The sequence below is a fragment of the Triticum dicoccoides genome, chromosome 4B (genome assembly GCF_002162155.2).
Source record: "Triticum dicoccoides isolate Atlit2015 ecotype Zavitan chromosome 4B, WEW_v2.0, whole genome shotgun sequence".
In the NCBI taxonomy this organism is placed as follows: Eukaryota; Viridiplantae; Streptophyta; class Magnoliopsida; order Poales; family Poaceae; genus Triticum; species Triticum dicoccoides.
Window position 1 is genome coordinate 276,285,832 of NC_041387.1, and position 23,812 is coordinate 276,309,643.

Genomic DNA, 23,812 nt, shown 5'->3' on the forward strand with positions numbered 1-23,812 from the left:
AAGTATCCGCGGGTATGATTATACGATATGCATCACACAATCTCAGATTCATCTATTCAAACCAACACAAAGAACTTCATAGAGTGCCCCAAAGTTTCTACTGGAGAGTTAAGATGAAAACATGTGCCAACCCCTATGCATAGATTCCCAAGGTCATGGAACCCGCAAGTTGGTCACCAAAACATACATCAAGTGGATCAATAGAATACCCCATTGTCACCACGGGAATCCCATGCAAGACATACATCACGTGTTCTCAAATCCTTAAAGACTCAATCCGATAAGATAACTTCAAAGGGAAAACTCAATCCATTACAAGAAGGTAGAGGGGGAGAAGCATCATAAGATCCAACTATAATAGCAAAGCTCCCGGTAAATCAAGATCGTGCCACATCAAGAACATGAGAGAGAGAGAGAGAGAGAGAGAGATCAGACACATAGCTACCGGTACATACCCTCATCCCTTAGGGTGGACTACTCTCTCCCTGTCATGGAGAGCGCCGGTATGATGAAGATGGCCACCGATGATAGATCCCCCCTCCGGCAGGGTGCCGGAACAGGGCGCCGATTGGTTTTTGGTGGCTACAGAGGCTTGTGGCAGTGGAACTCCCGATCTAGGTTTTGTTCTGGAAGTTTGGGGATATATAAGAGGTGTTGGCGTCGGGAACAAGTCAGGGGGTCCCCGAGTCAACCACAAGATAGAGGGGCACGCCCATGGGGTAGGGCGCGCTCTCCCATCTTGTGGTTGGCTCGGGACTCTTCTGGCCCAACTCCGATGCTCCGTGGGCTTCTTCTGGTCCAAAAATAATCACCATAAATTTTCAGCTCGTCCGGACTCTGTTTGATATTCCTTTTCTGCGGAACTCAAAAACAAGGAAAAAACAGAAACTGGCACTGGGCTCTAGGTTAATAGGTTAGTCCCAAAAATCATATAAAATAGCATATAAATACATATAAAACATCCAAGATGGATAATATAATAGCATGGAACAATTAAAAATTATAGATACGTTGGAGATGTATCAGTTAGTACCTTCAGCATTATTTATTTTGATAGCTCCAAATCGATGAACCTCCTCGATAACATAGGGTCCTTCCCATTTGGAGAGGAGTTTTCCTGCAAATAATCTAAAACGAGAGCTGTACGAAAGAACATATTCTCCAACTTTGAACTCGTGCTTTTGGATTCTTTTATCATGCCATCTTTTACCTTTTATTTAAATAACTAGGAATTTTCATAAGCTTGGGTTCTCCATTCATCTAATGAGCTAATATCAAATAACCCCTTCTCACCAGCAAGTTTGAAATCATAGTTGAGTTCTTTAATTGCCCAATATGCTTTACGTTCTAACTCAAGAGGCCAATGACAAGCTTTTCCATAAACCATTTTATAGGGAGACATACCCATAGGATTTTTATAAGCTGTTCTATAAGCCCAAAGTGCGTCATCTAATTTCTTAGACCAATTCTTCCGGGTCCTATTGACAGTCTTTTGTAAAATTAATTTTATTTGTCTATTGCTAAGTTCAAATTGAGCACTAGACTGAGGATGATAGGGTGATGCAATTCTATGGTTAACATCATACTTGGCAAGCATTTTACGGAAAGCACCATGAATAAAGTGTGAACCACCATATGTCATTAAATATCTAGGGACTCCAAACCTTGGGAAAATAACTTCCTTAAGCATTTTAATAGAGGTGTCCTGATCAGCACTACTGGTTGGAATAGCCTCTACCCACTTAGTAACATAATCAACAACAACCAAAATATGAGTATACCCATTAGAGGAAGGAAAAGGTCCCATGTAATCAAATCCCCAAACATCAAATGGTTCAACAATAAGAGAATAATTCATAGGCATTTCTTGACGCTCTGGCACCCTGGCTCAGAGAAACTGAAACACCCCGTATTCAAGCCCAGAGATCGAGGAGAAGTCTTCTGGAATACGACACTACTTAGCATAGAACAAATCAACTCTTTATTACAGTCTATATGGGTACAAGGGGATTACATCGGCATGGTGACACTACGCCTGCCATGGTTGCTCTATGCAAGCAGCAGAACAACATGAAGCAGCGGAATGACTACTGACAGCGGAATAGCGACAAAGGTGATGAGCTCCACTCTGCAGGGACTCTAGCTAAAACACTTATCATAGCTCACAAACAAAGGTATCCGTGGAAAACAAGGAATCAAATCCGGCATGACCTGCAAACTGGCATGACATGCCAGGTCAGTACATTGAATGTACTTACAAGCTCACAACAACCAAAAGCAATCAAGACAAACAACATCATGGCAATTACAGGTTACTTAGCAATGATGAACACCATACTATCATAACAACATGGCATGTACAACATGATACAACTAGAACAGTACGAGCAAGGCATGCACATATGAACATGATGATACTAGCATGATGACGCTATCATGCACCAAATTACTCCGCTCGGGGTTACCTCGTAACCATCACATGCACAAGCTTACCATCACAGATATCACACGATCATCTCAGGATCAAATCAAGCTTGGTATAAACAATACCGTAGTAATCATTACATGCCCACAAGGAGCTTGACCTTTACCCTTGACTCTCGCATAACACCACCAATATCCAACAACTCGGTATCCTCGATACCACGGTGATCCTCTCACGTAACCAACTTCGGTATCCATGATACCACGGTGATCCTCTCACGATCACATAACCAACTTCGGTATCCATGATACCATGGTGATCCTCTCACGATCACATAACCAACGTATTTCATCATCAAACCGGGGTTGTTATTAAGCACATCATTATTATTACTGTTGACTCATAGTGTGACCGACTACTAACTGGGCCCTTGTCCGTAGGTGCGGCTATCGATAGATTTAACACACACTCTGCAGAGGTTAGCACACTGTACCCACACCACAGGACCCATGGCCTCGCACTCCCATTTGGGTGGACCAACGATGTTCCGACAAAATCGCTCTATTGCCCATGACACTCTCCCGGCCACTCCGACCAACTCCCCTCTGGGCTAAGTCTTGGGTGGCCCCGTGTCAACTAATGACACCCAACGGCCACCATCGTAGCGAAACAATAAACGGTCCCAAATGGGGACAAGGATCCATACAACAACAACAACAGGAACACAAGGTTGATGTCCGCCTACCTGATCAGGGTAGCACGCACCCATAACCTTCCCTCTTTGGAGGCACCGGTGAGAGGCATGTCAATAGACCTAGTTAGGACCTCCATAAGGCAAGTGTGGTTGCACTGGTTAGCTCGATTTGGTGGCACCATGACTCAGCCAACAATTGTTCAAGTTCATTATTATCCGGTTAAACTTGAATGCAATAAGCTGAGCCATATTAAAATAACATGATGCAACTACAATGCATGAGCATGATATCAACATAAGCATGGATGTGCAACATCACTTCTTAACATATCAACAAAAATAATCATATATCCGACTGAGCATGGCATACTGACTAGCATGAACAACACAAGCATCCACTACTCAGAAATATAGCATGACCACTAGCATCAACAAGAAATACCATGCAAGAGCATATCAAGCATGTCATATGAAAGTGATACTAGCAAGAATACATTATAACCAGATGCATAAAAACATAGCATGAAAGTGAACACAAATCTATAAGCATTAACGAAACAACAATAGCAGTTGCACATAAACAAACATATAGTAATTAAATGTTCAAGTTGAAAACCATGGCTACTGCATGGACATCATGCACGTGGGTGTTTTGGCTTGCCTGGGGATGAAGAAAGCTTCAGGAAGAAGTGCAGTGAAGCCGCGGAAAGATTCGCCAAAAAATGTTGTGAACATAATGGGCTCGACGAGACAAAGACGTGGGCGTTGGAATCACCTCATTCGGAGCTATGATTGAAAAGTTACGACCGTTCTTTCATTAGCAGAAAAACAAATAAAAGAATATGATTTTCTGTTGCAAACGGGTGAACGTTCACAAACTAGAGGATTTGGCCGGCGGCTGAAAAAAGAGAAAACACATTCTCAGAAATAGGTCTTCGAAGTAGAGGAAGCGTAAAGTTCACTGAAGAAGCAGAGAAGTATGCTTACTGAACTGGAAAGCATATTTTGAGAAAACCATGTCCACTTATCCCAGTCAGCTGTGGTAGGGCCGGCTCCTGGGTGGGTGATGTGTGGGGCCCGCCTCTCTCTCTCTCTCCTCCCGCCTGGGTCGTCTTCTTCTACCTCCCGATCTCGCGCCTGGACGAGTAGACAAAGGAGTCCGGCGGCGACTGATGGCCGCTCCGACCACCGTTTTCGATGCCCAACCCACCGATGAGCTCGGCGAAGGGAGCCGTGTTGCCAGGGGCACCGCACGGGCGCTGAAGATGAAGGGGGAGAGCGGGGTTCCACCCCCCACGGCGGTCGGCTTCGAGCAATGATGAGGAAAGTGCTCGGTTGAGGGGAAGATGAATGAGAGGAAGGGGAGGGCTCCACCGGAGCTTGTGTGTTTCACTGGTGAAGAAATGAGGGAGAGAGGGGCTTGGTTGCGACTGAATTTAGGCGGACGACCGGAGTGGCCATGGCGGCAATGGGCAGGCTGCGGAGCTCCTTGAGCTTGTAAGAGCTGGCGGGGAGGTTTTTGGGAGAGTGGGGAGGTCGGGAGGGGCTTATATAGCCGGGGTGACACGGGTAGGTGAGCTCGACAGCCGGACACATCACCGAAGCCGCGGATGTGTGGCCGGAGTCATGGACGCGTGGGCGCGCCAGCAAGAAGGCGACGGGAGGGGAACAGGGGAGGCTCATGGGGAAGAAGAGATCGAGGAGCACAGGGAGGAAGCGGCCGAGGCGCGAACATAGCCGAAAGGCCACTGTTAGCCCGTGGGCGCGCGGCAGTGAGTGCCGAGGAGGAAGCTGCTGGAGGGGGAGGGGTCCAGGGCGAAGGGCGACGACGAGGGGAAGACGCTGGACAGGGTCACGCATGCGAAGACGACGAGAGGATGAGAGGCTAAAGCACAAACGACATCCTGGATGCGTGCACTGCATGCCAAGTCGATGGTCACCGCGTGCACTAGTGCATATATTGCCACACAGTCGGCCAAATGATGTCTGGGGTGTAGTCCCTCCGGGGTAGATTGCAACTGAGGTGATAGAGAAATAAATGGCACTGTGGTTGGGTTGAAACTAAGCTCTGAAGTTTGCTGTAGCAATCTTGACCACACTGATGTGATCAACCTAGTGAGGTTAAGATGCAAATAAGATTTCAGGGAGGTTTAGGATAGGAAGGACTATAGTCGTGTGAAGTTTTGATGGATTGGGACAAGTATTTAATACAATTGCTTTACAACTACATAAATTGGTCTAGAAAATGGATCATGATGATGCACTCAAATGAAGAGGCCACTTGAGCTAAAATTGGGGAAGCCAAGGTTATTTGGCCATATAAAGATGCTGTAAAAGTTTCATACCAAATGGAAATGCCAAAATGGCACTTCCTTCACAAACATCCCCACTGACCAAAAACTTGCAACAATTTTAGAGGGAAAATGGCTTAAGGAAATGATGCCGTATTTGGTGGAGAGATGTTCTATGGATAGGAGCATGATCTGGTAATTTTTCAGAATTAATGAAGCAATATAAATTATACTTGCTTCATAACCTGAAAATGTTGCCAGAAGCAAAGATTTGATCCTGTGCTCGTATTGATGATTGGATGGAGCTTAAAATTGGGGGAGGGTTATGATATGAGCACCTTAAGGAGTGTGCAAAATTTCAACTCATTTGGATAACCCTAGCTAGTACTTCCTTCATAAAGGCTTCCCTCAGACAGGAACTTTAAAAAATCACTGAGGAAGCTTGCCTAGGCAAATGAAGTTGAATTTTGGCACAGACCAATTATTTGGACAGGAAAAGATGTCCAAAAAGTTTGGAGTCAAATGAGCAAATATAAATAGCACCTACTTCACAATGTGCCATTTAGGGCAGAATAGGAAAGGAATTATTGGAGGATTATTTTTGAATATGGCAATGGAATTTTTTGCCATATTTGATGAAGATATGACTGAAACAATTTATGAGAATTATTTTGGAATTTTAGGAGTGATGGTAATATAGGTTGCTTCACAACCTAGGGCAAATTGGGTTATTCCTTTAATAGAAAAGGAATATTCCCAATGAAAAGAATATTGGGATTTGGGCTAGGATGAAAATGACAGGGTCTTGGGATAGATTTGGGGATGACAAGCCACTTTGGAAAGAAAGAAGAGGTCATCTTCTTCAGTTTCCAGACCACATAGCCACGAAAAAAGAAAACTCAAGCAAAATACTTAGAAAATCAAAAGAAAAAGGAAGGGCCAAAAATCAGGATGTGACAGACGCTTACCGATATTACCTATTCTTTGACATTCATCACAAGATAAGACGAACTTACGAGCATCCTTGAAGAGAGTAGGCCAATAAAAACCAGATTGCAATACCTTATGAGTAGTTCCGTCTCCCGCATGATGTCCTCCATAAGCTTCGGAATAACATTTCCATAGGATTTGTTCCTGTTCATACTCAGGTACACAACGTCTAATAATACCATCTACTCCTTTTTTATAAAGATGTGGGTCATCCCAAAAGTAATGTCTTAAGTCATAGAAGAATTTTTTCTTTTGTTGGTAAGTGAAGCTAGGTGGTATGTATTTAGCAACAATATAATTAGCATAGCCAGCATACCAAGGAGTGTTATGAGAAACATTTATTGTAGCTAACTGTTCATCAGGAAAGCTATCATTAATAGGTTGTGGGTCATCAAGAATATTTTCAACCCTAGACAAGTTATCAGCTACGGGGTTCTCCGCTCCTTTTCTACCAGTGATATGCAAATCAAATTCTTGTAGTAGAACCCACCTAATGAGTCTAGGTTTAGCATCTTTCTTTTCCATAAGATATTTTATAGCAGCATGATTGGTGTGAATAGTCACCTTGGAATCAACAATGTTGGATCTAAATTTATCACAAGCAAACACAACTTCTAAGAATTCCTTTTCAGTAGTAGCAAAATTTTGTTGAGCACCGTCTAAAGTTTTACTAGCATAGTGGATAACATTTAGTTTTTTTATCAACTCTTTGTCCTAGAACAGCACCAACAACATTATCACAAGCATCACACATAATTTCAAAAGGCAAGTTCCAATCAGGTGGTTGAACAATAGGTGTAGAAATTAAGGCTTTCTTGAGTGTTTCAAAGGCTTCTAAACAATTATCATAAAAAACAAAAGGAGCAAAAGATTTGTAAGAGGCCTAGAAATTTTAGGAAAGTCTTTGATAAATCTCCTATAGAAACCAGCATGACCAAGTAAACTACGAATACCTTTGATATCTTTAGGACATGGCATTTTCTCAATTGCATCAACCTTAGCTTTGTCCACCTCAATACCTCTTTCAGAAATTTTATGGCGCAAAAAAATACCTTCGTTAACCATAAAGTGGCACTTCTCCCAATTCAAGACAAGATTTGTTTCCTCACATCTCTGCAAAACTCGATCAAGATTGCTTAAACAATCATCAAAAGGCTTCCCATAAACAGAAAAGTCATCCATGAAAACCTCAACAATCTTTTCACAAAAATCAGAGAATATAGCAGTCATACATCTTTGGAAGGTAGCAGGTGCATTGCATAAACCAAAAGGCATACATCTATAAGCATAAGTTCAAAAGGGCAAGTAAAAGTGGTCTTTTCGTGATCAAGTTGAGAAACAGGTATGTGTGAAAAACTAGAACATCCATCAAGGAAGCAAAAATGTGTGTGCTTAGATAATATTTCTAGCATTTGATCAATAAAAGGCAGAGGGTAATAATATTTTCTAGTTGCTTTGTTTAATTTTCTAAAATAAATTACCATTTTATAGCCCGTGCCAATTCTTTGTGGAATAATTTCATTCTTATCATTAGGAACGATAGTAATACCTCCCTTCTTAGGGACACAATGAACATGACTTACCCATCTACTATCAGCTATAGGATAGATTATACCTGCTTCCAGAAGTTTCAATATTTCCGTTCTTACCACTTCTTTCATCTTCGGATTTAACCGACGTTGGTGATTAACAACGGGTTTAGCATCAGGTTCCATATTAATCTTATGCTGACATAGAGTGGGACTAACGTCCTTAAGATCATCAAGAGTATATCCAATAGCAGCTCGGTGCTTCCTTAGAACTTTCAATAATCTTTCATCTTCATGTTTTGAAAGGTTATCACTAATAATAACATGATATATCTTTTTCTCATCAAGGTAAGCATATTTCAAAGTGTCTGGCAATTGTTTTAATTCAAACATAGGATCACCTTTAGGTGGAGGAGGACCTCCTAGAGTTTCAATAGGCAGATTGTGTTTAAGCAGAGGTTGTTGTTCGAACAAGATTCTACCTATTTCATTTCTTTCATGCATATGCAAATCATTTTCATGGTCTAGCAAATATTGTTCTAAAGGATCAGTAGGAGGTACATCAATAGGAACAAGACCAATAATTTCATCCTTACTAGGCAAGTCTTTCTTATGAGATTTTCTACTAAACTTAGAAAAATTAAACTCATGAGATTCACCACCAAAAGTAACACCGACAGTTTGTTTCTCACAATCTATTTTACCATTAACAATGTTCAAGAAAGGTCTACTAAAGATAATGGGACAAAAGTCGTCCTGTGGGGAACCAAGAACAAGAAAATCAGTAGGGTATTTTATTTTCCCACACAAGACTTCAACATCTATAACAATCCCAATTGGTGATATAGTATCTCTATTGGCAAGCTTAATAGTAACATCTATGTCTTCTATTTCAGCGGGTGCTATATCATTCATAATTTCTTGATATAAGGTAAAAGGAATAACACTCACGCTAGCACCTATGTCACATAAACCATGATAACAGTGATCTCCTATCTTAACTGAGACAACATGCATGCCAACAACAGGTCTATGTTTATCTTTTTCATTAGGTTTGGCAATTCTAGCAGCTTCATCACAGAAGTAAATAACATGCCCATCAATATTATCAACCAAGATATCTTTAACCATAGCAACACTAGGTTCTACTTTGATTTGTTCAGATGGTTTAGGTGTTCTAATATAACTTTGTTGACCACAGTTGAAACTTTAGCATGTTCATTCATCCTAACAGGGAAAGGTGGTTTTTCAATATAAGCAGCGGAAACAACTGGATCAACATTATAAATGATAATTTCATCTTAGGTTTTACCAGTTCTTTAATTTCTTCTTTAATAGGTGGGTGATATTGTCCATGTTCTGGGAACCGGGGTGCCCAGAATTGCCTGCCTATGGCCCACGACGTGTCTCCGTCAGCGACCCGATACGGCCCATCTTCGTCAGTGACAAGACAAGACCCTTGCGACGGGCCAAGCCTCGCGAGGCGGACAACATCAAGACCTCCTGAAGGAGCAGCCTCCCAAGGAGGCCTCTTGAGAAGTTGAAATTTATATGCAAGCACTCACCTCATGAGGCGGAGGTGACTTCATCCATGACGACCAAGGCCAAGCGCGCGCCAGCAGGCGCAGAGCGACATGTTTCGTCTTTGGTGCTAAGGAGGCAAGCGCAGGTGCAGAGTCCCAAGGAATCAACCAAAGGTTGCCATTTGCGTGCAACAGGACTAGGACCACCAGAACGGTAGGATGGATGTCATCGTCGAGCCCACCATAATGTCATGATCAGAAGCTTTGCAGGCGAAGACCACCTTTCGTCAGGATCAGATGTATTACTTGTCCCCTTCCAATATTGGCCACTATGGGATCCCTTCCCGCCTAAGTTTTGAGAGAAGAGGACCGAGGCCACTATAAATATAGCCTAGCCACCATCATAGAAGGGATCGAGTCCTAGATAGATCGGACCCCCCCCCCAAGACCGAATCCCTAAAGCTCATCACAAGAACAAGCCTCCTGAGGCTGTTGTTCCACTTGTACTAGTTCATCCTCAGCCCCCGCGAGGCTAATCCACGACAAAGAAGGAGTAGGGTTTTACACCGCAAGGTGGCCCGAACCTAGGTAAACTGCCATGTCCATTTCCTTCCTGTTTGTCGCGCTAGGTCATGAGAGTAGCGAGTCGATCGGCTTGAAAGATTGAGTTCTTCACACATGCCCCTGAGTTCGAACCTTTCTTGTGTTTGTGGAGCTCGGAATCTGACATTTGGCACGCTAGGTAGGACCGCGTCGAAGCCTCTCTTCCGTTGGTTGTTTTGCCATTGCTCCACTGTTCCCATGGCGGACGCTCGTCGAGTTCGTGCTGAGCGATGCGCAGCCCTTGCCGCGCGCGTCGCTCAGACGGCGCCTGCGGGCAATGGCGCTCCCCGCCGATCCCCATCGCCCGTGGCCAACACCACCACCGGCCTTGCAGGCCACGAGCAGCAAGATTCATTGTTGCCGCCCTCCGTGCGACGCGACGGCCGCACTGCCACTCCATCGTTGACCCCGGCCGCTGCTTCGTCCTCGCACTATCTCGTTCACTGCCTCCCCCGCAGCCCCAGGCGGGCGACATGGCTCACGGCGCGCCTCCTCCTCCTCTTCGGCAAGATGTCATCCCCGAGCCAAGGTGCGAGGCCCCTCAGCGTGACCAGCCATGCAGGGCGCCCACGCGCGATGAAGAAAGATGCCATATCGTGCAGCGGCCCCAGGGAGAGGCACGTGCGCTCCCATCTCCTCCGATGCCCCTGCGTCAAGACCGCGTGCAGCCCGAGGCGGTTGCGCGTGGGCGTCAAGACTTGGCTCCCCCTCCGCAGCGAGCCCCCGTGGCCACGACATGGTGCCGAGCGTTCACTCCAGAGCTTCGCCGTGTCGTCTGGCCCGACAATTTCAAGACGGATCTGCCTCCGTGCTACGACGGAACCCCCGACCCAGCCGAGTTTCTTCAACTCTACAAGCTGCGCATCGAGGCGACAAGCGGTGACGAGAAGGTCATGGCGAACTGGTTCCCCGTGGCTCTCAAGGATGGTGCACGCTCGTGGCTCCTGAATATCCCGGTGGGGTCGATCTCCTCCTAGGATGAGCTACGGGAGCGTTTCATCGCCAATTTCCAAGGCACCAGCAACCGCGCTCCTAAAGCTGGTGACTTGCGGCGCATCAAGAAGCAACCAGGAGAGACCTTGCGCAAATACATCGAGCGCTTTAGCAACGTTCGTCTCAAGATTCCCAAGCTATCGTATGAGGCCATCATCTCAGCGTTCACTGACGACTTCCGGGACGTCAAGATGAAGGAGGAGCTCGCCATACATGAGGACTAGTGCTCGACTCTTGAGATGTTCAATATGGCGACCAGGTGTGCAAGGGCAGAAGAAGGCTGTCTCTCATTCCTCAAGCTCCCTGAGGCCGACCCAGAAGACAATAAGGCCAAGGTGAAGGACGTGAAGCGCAAGGGCCAGGCAGTGCTCACGGCCAAGCCTGAGATGAAGCGCGGCTATGATCACCCCGACTTTTCCAAAGGCAACCGCCCATTCTGCATCTTCCACAACGTGCACAGCCACAACACCAGTGACTGCCAAGAGCTGAGGGCCATCCTGGACGGGCGCCTTGGCCGCCGCCCTGATCACAACGATCGTGGCTACAACCGCAGAGGAGGTCGCGGCGGAGGCCGTTGGGACGATCGTGGCCCCCGTCAGGGTTGGCGCGACCAGCCTCGTGAAGACCGCTAGCAGGACCAGCCTCACGATGGTCCATGGCGGGACCAGCCTCTTGAGGACCGTCCTCAGGGCAACGCTGGCCTCCCTTCGCTGCTGCCGCCACCAAGAAGGAACGACGACCACCGCCAGGACGATGGGGCTGGGGGCTTCCAAGACCCTCATGCTATCGCCTGCATCCTAGAAGGTGCTCAGGCCCTTGCCTCCCATCGCATCTTCAAGCAGTTCGCTCATGAGGTGAATGAAGCCCTCCCAAAGCTTGAGGCGTCGCGTCCACTCAGGTGGTCCAAGTACTCCATCACCTTCAACTCTTCGGACCAGCTCAAGTGCGCGGCCACTTCAGGCGCGCTCCCCATGCTCTATTCACCAACCATCAGCAACATCCTCGTCACCAAGAAACTCATCGATGGTGGCACTGGACTCAATGTCCTCTCCGTCGAGACTTTTGATAGGCTCCAGGTGCTATACGACTAGCTTCAGCCCACCAAGCCATTCTCAGGAGTGACCGACGGCAGATTCGTCTCTCTATCACCTTCGGCAAGCGCGACAACTACCACACCATACAACGCCATCCTCGGGTACCCAGCCCTCGCCAAGTTCATGGCAGCAATGCACCACGGCCACAACATCCCCAAGATGCCAGTAAGCTGCAGCATCATCACGGTCTCCTGCGATGAGAAGGATGCGGTGTGGTCCCTCGCATGTGCCCAGTAGGCTGCGGCGGTCAAGAGCTCGGATGGCGAGGGCGCCACCCTTCCCCTTGAGGTCGCCCCCAAGAAGAAGAAGCATCTCCTCCTCAGGGGCACTCAGGAGGCTGCCATGCCTGATGCTCGCATTTTAGGCCCCTCGCCCTCTGCTTGGGCGCCTTTCCCTCTCACACAGGAACGCGCGCCCGCCCCCCCCCCCTCAGGTTGGGCTCGGGGGCTCTTCTCTGGAGGGCCTCTGGCCTGGCCAGCATCACGAGGGAGGCATTCGGACACCATGTGGAGGCGTGCTTCAGCATGCGCTTCCAAGAGCGAGGCACAGAGCATGAAGCACCAAACGCGTAGGACTTCATCATCAGGACAATCGAGGATCTTCAGGAGGTGCGGGCCATGTGAGGCAAGCACCGGCCCGCGTCGCTCAATACAACTGCCGCCCATGACGCGAGCGACAAGCTATGAAGGAAATATGCCCTAGAGGCATAATAAAGTTGTTAATTATTTCCTTATTTCATGATAAATGTTTATTATTCATGCTAGAATTGTATTAACCGGAAACATAATACATGTGTGAATACATAGACAAACCTAGTGTCACTAGTATGCCTCTACTGGACTAGCTCATTGATCAAAGATGGTTGAATTTCCTAGCCATAGATATGAGTTGTCATTTGATCAATGGGATCACATCATTAGGAGAATGATGTGATTGACTTGACCCATTCCGTTAGCTTAGCACTTGATCGTTTAGTACGCTGCTATTGCTTTCTTCATGACTTATACATGTTCCTATGACTATGAGATTATGCAACTCCCATTTACCGGAGGAACACTTTGTGTCAGGGATATACCCCACGGTATGACCCGGCCGGAAGTATGACCCGGCCGGGCTTGGCATTTTTATTGGTAACTCACTGTCAGGACTGGTGACTCACGAGTCTGGCGGCTCACTAGTCTGACGACTCACGAGCCTGGCGACTCATAGATGACCCTAACAGCGGGTCAGATAGAAGACAAGGCCCAAGGCCCAGAAGGCTGGCTGATGCTATGGTGGGCCGACTTAAGAGAAAAGGCATAAGGAATATTCTCCTACAATGGAAGCAAGACTAGGACTCCACTTGTAATAGAGTAATCCTAATCCTACTAGGACTAGTCATGTAACCCGCCCCTTCAACTTATATAAGGAGGGGCAGGGCTCCCCAAAGAGGGACAAGTAAGAAGAAACAATCTCTAGGGCTAGACAAAAGAGCCATCTTACCGGCGACTCCCTCATGATCATAATGAGACCTAGCCACAAACATCATGTAGGGTTATTACCGGATGATGTTTCCCGGGGCCCGAAGCTGTCTAAATCCTTGTCTTATGTTGCGTCTCTCAATTCCACCCAACCCCTCTCAAGCTACCACATAGATGTGTTGGCCTCGTGACTAAGTCCTCACGCTAAGGACATCTGTGTGAATTCCACGACAGTTGGCGCCCACCGTGGGGCATTTGCACGGTGGTGTTGAGTTCTTGGAGGGATCTCTCCAAGGATCGAGAAGTTTGCAATTTGCTTGATGGAAAAAACCAGCTCAAAAGGGTCTACATCTTCCCGAAAGTTCGTCAGGTCAATTCTGATCTAAATTTGGTACCAGACTCGAAAAGAAAATACCAAGGCGTTATAGGCGCTGCCATGGGCATTTCTGTCCAATCTAATTTTCTCAGTTGTCCTCAGCCGTCGGTTGACCTACTTTTTTCATCAAACCATCTTGCCGACCCGTGACAACAATTACCGCTCGATGTTTCAAGTTATCCATGCCAACAGGTCCCACCATTGGAATCACGCGTTTGAGACCTGCTCGGTGGTACCTGCAGATGAAAACGATGATGTACGGCCGAGGCCTGCAGGAGCCGGGTAGCACATCAGGTCAGGGCGGCTGACGCAGATTTCCACTCCGTCGCGTCGACGAAGTGATTTGCCAAAACACCATTACGCGAACGAGGGGACCTCGAACTTGCAGAGTCATGGACGGATCCATGCCAAAACGCTATGCGCATGCACCCAATACTCTTCCAGGAGTAGTGCGCCACTACAAGACAAATCAGCGATGCCAATTCATTATTAATAAACAATTCAACCGTGGAGTAATAGTACTTGCTACCATGACCCCACGTGAAGGATCAATCAAAGGAAAAGTGAGGCATGTATGTACGCACATATTCTTGATTGGATTAGTAGTGCTACTTGGACTTGGGCTCCGCGATCGGGCATCTGCGCCGCGACTGCCGGCTTCGGCCCTGACATCTCTGCCGCAACACTTCTGAGCCTGCCTGCGCAAAGCCGCCTCCGTCCCGGTCTCTGGCCTGCGCGTCTCCGTCCCGGCCTCCAACTCATGCGCCTCCGTGCCTCGTCGACTGCGCTCTTCCTCCTCGTGTCCGCGCTTGCACGACTCCGAGCAGGAATCACCAACTTCCGCACTATGTGCGCCCTCTGTTCCGGATTGCTCTGCACTGAGTCGCCTCAAAGGTCTACTTCTACTGCAAGCCGCATCCTCCATCTCAACCGGTTGCCTCCCGTGCGCTCGCGATCTCCGGTGCACCGGCTGGTTCTTGCGGCGTCCGTCGCTGCGCCTTGAGCCGCTAGTTGTCTCTGCCACCTCCACAAGTCGCCGCTACTACAATTTGGTTAACTTAAAATAGCGAGTTGGAAGGAACCATTGGCCGAGCTGCTTACATGGCTCATACGGGATCACTTATAACCTGCCGCAGTTATTTCAACATTCTATGGATTCACATCGCGTTATCAACGCCAATGATATACACCTTCTGCTATGGTCAAATATGGAGAATCTCAAGCCAACTCCTCTAGTTGTCTTGAGACTCGGGGGCTACAATGGCATGACTCGGTAGAATTGTCCGGTTTCAATGCAATCAAAAACGCCGGGTTATTGGAGGGAAAAATAACCCGGCCCTGGAGAATACTACTCTATCAATGAAAATTTAAAAGGCCGTCAGAAAAATTCTGGCTCACAATGATGCTTCCGCCTCATAATCCGGCTCAAGGGAAATCTATATCCCACAAAGCTCTGTAGCTCTTAAATCCGGTTTAAAGTTCCAGTTCAAAAAGAATTAGTCTCTCGCAAGTTCGAGTTCTCAGAAAAATTGAAGGTTGCCAAAGAGAACTTGCTGCTATGATGTGCGGTTCAAACATGGGTATCCTGCCTTATGGCTTATCTTATTGTGGTCACTTGGGGGCTTCCTGGTCATCGAGCATAGCAGTCGGTACCCTCTTGATCGGTGCAATGCCAAAACTTATATGATCACTTGGGGGCTTCCTATTCAAACATAGGTTGTATTCGTACCAAAGAGAACATAGTTGTCGGTACCATCTTGATCGGCACACTACCGAGCTCACTAGGGGGCTTCTTGATCGTATTCGAATCATAGCTCAACCCCTTTTGAGAGCCGACTTTGATCGTATTCGAATAAGAGTCGTTAAAAAACTCTCAAGATCATTAGGGGGCTTCCTATTCAAACATAGGTCATATTCGAACCAAAGAGAACATAGCTGTCGTTACCCTCTTGATCGGCGCAACGCCAAAGCCACTGGGGGCTACATGATCGTATTCGAATCCTAGCTTAACCCCTTTGGAACGGTTTACTGATCATATTTGAATCAGAAGCCTCGATTTTTTTCTTTCTGTTTGGTTTAAGTTTTTGCAAACAATCTTTTGAGTTTGTCTTGAGACTTTTTCAGATCTAAGGCATGTATATGTGGTTTCTTTTTAACCCGGCTTGACTTTGGACGATAAGTCGCCAGCATATGAGAATCATAAACATTTGGAAGTTTTTGCTTCTAAAGATTGGGTTATCACCCTTACTGCACAGGTATCATAAGCCGACAGTACGATTCAATATCACTGCGATGTAAGCCGGCAGTATGAGCCAATTTCTACAGGTATGTTTTCTTGATTATATAAATATGCGAGGTTGGATAACCCGCCCAGGCTTTTGATGTTAAGTCGCCAGTATGTTTAGGCTTAAATGGCCTTAATCCTAGTCTTTTCCATAATTGCATAAAGACTATATTATGTTTGGGTTGTTACCCACCCTGGCTTTGATGTTAAGTCGCCAGGGCATATCTTGTTGAAACTCTGTGCAGGATTTGCAGAAATATGACTTATATAAATGATTAAAGTTCAAGCTCATTATCAAAATTGATGCTTCAAAATGATTATTCGTTCTGGATTTTTCTCAAAGGCTATAAGCCGTCAGGTTATGAAATTCCGGTTTACAATGAATGTGCATTAAGTCGCCATCGGCCAAGAGCCGCCGAGTATTTGAAGTTAGGATCTACTTGTCAACCGATAAGGTATTCAAATTTCTAATAGCCAAAACTTTGCTGAATTTTCATGATGATATTGAATGATTGAGGTTTTTCATACCGGATTATATTATTCAAATTTTGAATAGACAATATGGCTGGATTTTTTTATGGTTATCAATATTATGATGGAGGTCTTTAAAGTTGCTTCAGCGCAATGGCTATTATTTTATCAATGGATATGATTTATTCTACAATGGATGGAATAGTCCCGATTCGCTGCAGGCTTACGACCCGACACTTGGGGGCTATATTATTCAGATTGAGATTATATCAAATATGCAAGTCCCATGTCACTACCAGCATGCACCATGGCACTTGGGGGCTAATGCAAAGTCATTTTTTGCTCAACTTATTGAAGACCCGACTCATCACATTGTAATGAGCCGGCCCTTGGGGGCTACCAATTGCTCCGGTCAAAAATTCAAGGTACACAAGTATTAATCCATTATATTGAACGGTCCACTACTCAGTTGGTAGAGTACAAAGCTCTTAACCTTGTGGACATGGGTTCAAGCCCCATGGTGGAGATTATATCATAAGATGTTATTATCAATAAATTATATCTACAAAGTCCCTGCTCATTATTGCATAATGACCCGGCCCTTGGTGGCTACACATTGCTGTTCAAGTTTACATGGTTATATCTACAAAGTCCATGATCATTATTGCATGATGACCCGACCCTTGGGGGCTACACTGGTTAAAGTTTTCATGAGCATAAGGCAATTACAAGTCCCAGGTTGTTGCAAGCATGATAACCCGACACTTGGGGGCTACAGGTGATATGCATATAAGGGAGAAAAAATCTTCAAATTCTTAGTTTGGAGTAGACTAGATTAAGCCGGTGTCTGCCCAATCATGACCCGACATCATTTATAACCCAACAATTTTGGCAATCATAAATCGGCAGGATCTACATCTTTAAGCCGGCTGAATATCAGTTGAATATTTCAAGACCAATATTTTTGTCAAGTCAGAGCATTGAAGGCCGACTCAAATGGATTATTTCTTATAGTATTTCTCTACAAGAGCCAATGTCAGCAAATTGGTTATGAAGCTGGCCTATTGACCAGGATTTTTTAGAAGAAGTGCCTGGATTTTTTCCATTGGCAAAAGTTTGAACATATTTGTTAAAGGAGATTTGCTATAAGATCTTGAGCATGCATCCATGAGGAAATGACAAGGACTTAAGGATGATTAGGTGCCGGTTCACGAAAATATTTAACCAGGAGCATAACCTATCAAGTTTGTTCTTGTGTTTATTTTACAGGATCAGTTTAACATGGATAAATCCAATTTAAACTGGGGGCTAATGTCAGGGATATACCCCGTGGTATGACCCGGCCGGAAGTATGACCCGGATGGGCTTGGCATTTTCATTAGTAACTCACTGTCAGGACTGGCGACTCACGAGTCTGGCGGCTCACTGGTCTGATGACTCGCGAGACTAGCGACTCACGGATGACCCTGACAGCGGGTCAGATAGAAGACGAGGCCCAAGGCCCAGAAGGCTGGCTCATGCTATGGTGGGCCGGCTTAAGAGAAAAGGCATAAGGAATATTCTCCTACAAAGGAAGCAAGACTAGGACTCCACTTGTAATAGAGTAATCCTAATCCAACTAGGACTAGTCATGTAACCCGCCCCTTCAACTTATATAAGGACGGACAGGGTTCCCCAAAGAGGGACAAGTAAGAAGAAACAATCTCTAGGGCTAGACACAAAGAGCCAGCTTACCGGCGACTCCCTCATGATCATAATAAGACCTAGCCATAAACAGCATGTAGGGTTATGACAGGATGATGTTTCCCGGGGCCCGGAGTTGTCTAAACCCTTGTCTTATGTTGTGTCTCTCGATTCCGCCCAACCCCTCTCAAGCTACCACATAGATGCGTTGGCCTCGCGACTAAGTCCTCACGCTAAGGACATCTGCCGTGACAATTCCACGACACGTTGTGTGCTACCAAACGTCACAACATAACTAGGTGATTATAAAGGTGCTCTACAGGTGTCTCCGAAGGTACTTGTTGAGTTGGCGTATTTTGAGATTAGGATTTGTCACTCCGATTGCCGGAGAGGTATCTCTGGGCCCTCTCGGTAATGCACATCACTATAAGCGTTGCAAGCAATGTGAGTAATGAGTTAGTTGCGGGATGATGCATTACATAACGAGTAAAGAGACTTGCAGGTAACAAGATTGAACTAGGTATTGAGATACCGACGATCGAATCTCGGGCATGTAACATATCGATGACAAAGGGAACAACGTATGTTGTTATGCGGTTTGACCGACAAAGATCTTCGTAGAATATGTGGGAACCAATATGAGCATCCAGGTTTCACTATTGGTTATTGACCGGAGACGTGTCTCGGTCATGTCTACATAGTTCACGAACCCGTAGGGTCCGCACGCTTAACGTTCGGTGACGATTTATATTACGAGTTATGTGTTTTGATGTACCGAAGGTAGTTTGGAGTCCCTGATGAGATCGGGGACATGATGAGGAGTCTCGAAATGGTCAAGACATAAAGATTGATATATTGGATGACTATATTCGGACACCGGATGAGTTCCGCAGGTCATCGGATAATTATCGGAGTGCCGACAGGTTATCGGAACCCCCGGGGGGACTATTGGGCGTACATGGGCCATAGGGAAGAGGGGAGGCAGCCCACAAGGGGCAGTTGCGTCCCCCTCCCTATAGGGGGTCCGAATTGGACTAGGGAGGGGGGGCGCCCCCCCTTTCCTTCTCCTTTCCCTGTCCTTCCTTCCCCCTTCCTCCTCCTAGTTGGACTAGGAAAGGGGGGAGTCCTAGTCCTATTAGGAGGACTCCTCCCCCTCCTTGGTGCGCCCCAAGGCTGGCCGGCCTCCCCCTTGCTCCTTTATATACGGGGGCAGGGGGCACCCCAAGACACACAAGTTGATCTATTGATCTCTCTCAGCCGTGTGCGGTGCCCCCCTCCACCATATTCCACCTCGGTCATATCGTAGCGGTGCTTAGGCGAAGCCCTGCGTTGGTAGCAGCATCATCACTATCATCACGCCATCGTGCTGACGGAACTCTCCCGGAAGCTCTGCTGGATCGGAGTTCGCGGGACGTCATCGAGCTGAACATGTGCTGAACTCGGAGGTGTCGTACGTTCGGTACTTGGATCGATCGATCATGAAGACGTACGACTACATCAACTGCGTTGTCATAACACTTTCGCTTACAGTCTACGAGGGTACGTGGACGACACTCTCCCCTCTCGTTGCTATGCATCACCATGATCTTGCGTGTGCGTAGGAATTTTTTTCAAATTACTACATTCGCCAACAGTGGTATTAGAGCCAGGTTTATGCGTAGATGTTATATGCACGAGTAGAACACAAGTGAGTTGTGGGCGATACAAGTCATACTGCTTACCAGCATGTCATACTTTGGTTCGGTGGTATTGTTGGATGAAGCGGTCCGGACCAACATTACGCGTACGCTTACACAAGACTGGTTCTACCGACGTGCTTTGCACACAGGTGGCTGGCGGGTGTCAGTTTCTCCAACTTTAGTTGAACCGAGTGTGACTACGCCCGGTCCTTGAGAAGGTTAAAACAGCACTAACTTGACGAACTATCATTGTGGTTTTGATGCGTAGGTAAGAACGGTTCTTGCTCAGCACGTAGCAGCCACGTAAAACTTGCAACAACAAAGTAGATGACGTCTAAGTTTTTTTGCAGGGCATGTTGTGATGTGATATGGTCAAGACATGATGCTAAATTTTATTGTATGAGCTGATCATGTTTTGTAACAGAGTTATCGGCAACTGGCAGGAGCCACATGGTTGTCACTTTATTGTATGCAATGCAATCGCCCTGTAATTGCTTTACTTTATAACTAAACGGTAGCGATAGTTGTAGAAGCAATAGTTGGCGAGACGACAACGATGCTACAATGGAGATCAAGACGGTGCTTCGGAGATGGAGATCGCTGATACGTCTCCAACGTATCTATAATTTTTGATTGATCCATGCTACTTTATCTACTGTTTTGGACTATATTGGGCTTTATTTTCCACTTTTATATTATTTTTGGGACTAACCTATTAACCAGAGGCCCAGCCCAGAATTGCTGTTTTTTGCCCATTTCAGTGTTTCAAAGAAACGGAATATCAAACGGAGTCCAAACGGAATGAAACCTTCGGGAATGTGATTTTCTCACCGAACGTGATCCAAGAGACTTGGACCCTGCTCCAAGGAACAAAAGAGTCGGTCACGAGGGTGGGGGGCACCCCCCCTAGGGCGCGCACCCCTGCCTCGTGGCCCCCCTGTTGCTCCACGAACGTACTCCTTCCTCCTATATATACCTACGTATCCCCAAACGATCAGAACAGGAGCCAAAAACCTAATTCCACCGCCGCAACCTTCTGTATCCACGAGATCCCATCTTGGGGCCTGTTCCGGAGCTTCACCGGAGGGGGCATCCACCACGGAGGGCTTCTACATCAACACCATAGCCCCTCCGATGAAGTGTGAGTAGTTTACTTCAGACCTTCGGGTCCATAGCAAGTAGCTAGATGGCTTCTTCTCTCTTTTTGGATCTAAATACAATGTTCTCACCCTCTCTCGTGGAGATCCATTCAATGTAATCTTCTTTTTGCGGTGTGTTTGTTGAGACCGATGAATTGCGGGTTTATGATCCAGCTTATCTATGAACAATATTTGAATCTTCATTGAATTCTTTTATGTATGATTGAGTTATCTTTGCAAGTCTCTTCGAATTATCTGTTTGGTTTAGCCAACTATATTGGTAGTTCTTGCAATGGGAGAAGTGCTTAGCTTTGGGTTCAATCTTGGGGTGTCCTTTCCCAGTGACAGAAGGGGCAGCAAGGCACGTATTGTATTGTTGCCATCGAGGATAACAAGATGGTTTTTTTATCATATTGCATGAATTTATCCCTCTACATCATGTCATCTTGCTTAAGGCGTTACTCTATTTTTAACTTAATACTCTAGATGCATGCTGGATAGCGGTCGATGAGTGGAGTAACAGTAGTAGATGCAGAATCGTTTTGATCTACTTGTCTCGGACGTGATGCCATACCTAGATATACTCATAATTATGCTCAATTATGTCAATTGCTCAACAGTAATTCGTTCACCCACCGTAGAAAATCTATGCTCTTGAGAGAAGCCACTAGTGAAACCTATGGCCCCCGGGTCTATTCTCATCATATCAATCTTCATTTCCTTTATTACTTGCTTTGTTTTTACTTTGCCTTTTACTTTTCACTTTGCATCTATATACCAAAAATACCAAAAATATTATTTATCATCTCTATCAGATCTCACTCTCGTAAGTGACTGTGAAGGGATTGACAACCCTTAATCATGTTGGTTGCGAGGAGCTATCGTTTTGTGTAGGTACGAGGGACTTGTGTGTGGTCTCCTACTGGATTGATACCTTGGTTCTCCAAAACTGAGGGAAATACCTACGCTACTTTGTTGCATCATCCTCTCCTCTTCGGGGAAATCCAACGCAGTGCTCAAGAGGTAGCAAGAAGAATTTCTGGCGCTGTTGCCGGGGAGGCTCACGCAAGAGCAAGTCAACCATACCAAGTACCCATCACAATCCCTATCTCTCGCATTACATTATTTGCCATTTGCCTCTCGTTTTCCTCTCCCCCACTTTACCCTTGCCATTTTATTCGCCCTCTCTTTCCCAATCTCCTCCTCTTTTTCCCGTTTGCTTTTTCCCGTTTGCCTTTTTGTTTGCTCGTGTGTTAGTTTGCTTGCTTATAGCGATGGCTCTACCTAGATTTGGTGATCTTCACATTAAAAGGCTAGATGAGATCAAAAGCAATGTCAGAAAGTTTATGGTTTTGCAATTTGAGCATAATAATTTCTTTAGAAACGATCTTAAGGAACAAAAAAGTTTTATGAGTTATATGAATAAAGAACTCGATGATATGTCTAAAGAATTTGATGGTATAAGAGCCCAAATTGCTCGTTTTGAAAAGATGACAACTGAAATTTCGGACAAGCTACCTTAGTCAATAAGATGGCCGCTAAACCGAATTCCTATGAAAATCTAGATGAAGATTTAAAGTTATTGATGTATCCCCCATTAAATCTTTGTTTTGCAATATGAATCTTGATGAAACTGAATATGATCTTCCTTTACCTAGAAGACGTTCTCAGAATTCAGAGTTTCTAGATCTTGATGATGAAATTGATAAAAGTGGGATTGAAAGAAATAAAAATCTAGATATTGCTAAACCCCCTATTTTGGATCTCAAGGAATTTAATTATAAAAATTGATCTTTAATTGGTTGTATTTCCTTGTTGCAATCCGTGCTAGATTCTCCTCATGCTTATAGTCAAAATAAGGCCTTTACCGAACACATTGTTGATGCCTTGATGCAATCTTATGAAGAAAAACTAGAGTTAAAAGTTTCTATCCCTAGAAAACTCTATGATGAGTGGGAGCCTACTATTAAAATTAAATTAAAGATTATGAGTTTCATGCTTTGTGTGATTTGGGTGCTAGTGTCTCTACTATTCCCGAAACTTTGTGTGATTTGCTAGATTTCCGTGACTTTGATGATTGCTCTCTAAACTTGCATCTTGCGGATTCCACTGTTAAAAAGCATATGGGAAGAATTAATGATGTTCTTATTGTTGCAAATAGGAATTATGTGCCCGTAGATTTTATCGTTCTTGATATAGATTGCAATCCTTCATGTCCTATTATTCTTGGTAGACCTTTCCTTAGAACGATTGGTGCAATTATTGATATGAAGGAAGGGAATATTAGATTCCAATTTCCATTAAAGAAGGGCATGGAACACTTCCCTAGAAAGAAAATAAAATTACCATATGAATCTATCATGAGAGCCACTTATGGATTGCCTACCAAAGATGGCAATACCTAGATCTATCCTTGCTTTTATGCCTAGCTAGGGGCGTTAAACGATATCGCTTGTTGGGAGGCAACCCAATTTTATTTTTGTTTTTTGTTTTTGCTTCTGTTTAGGAATAAATAATCCATCTAGCCTCTGTTTGGATGTGGTTTTATGTTTTAATTAGTGTTTGTGCCAAGTATAAC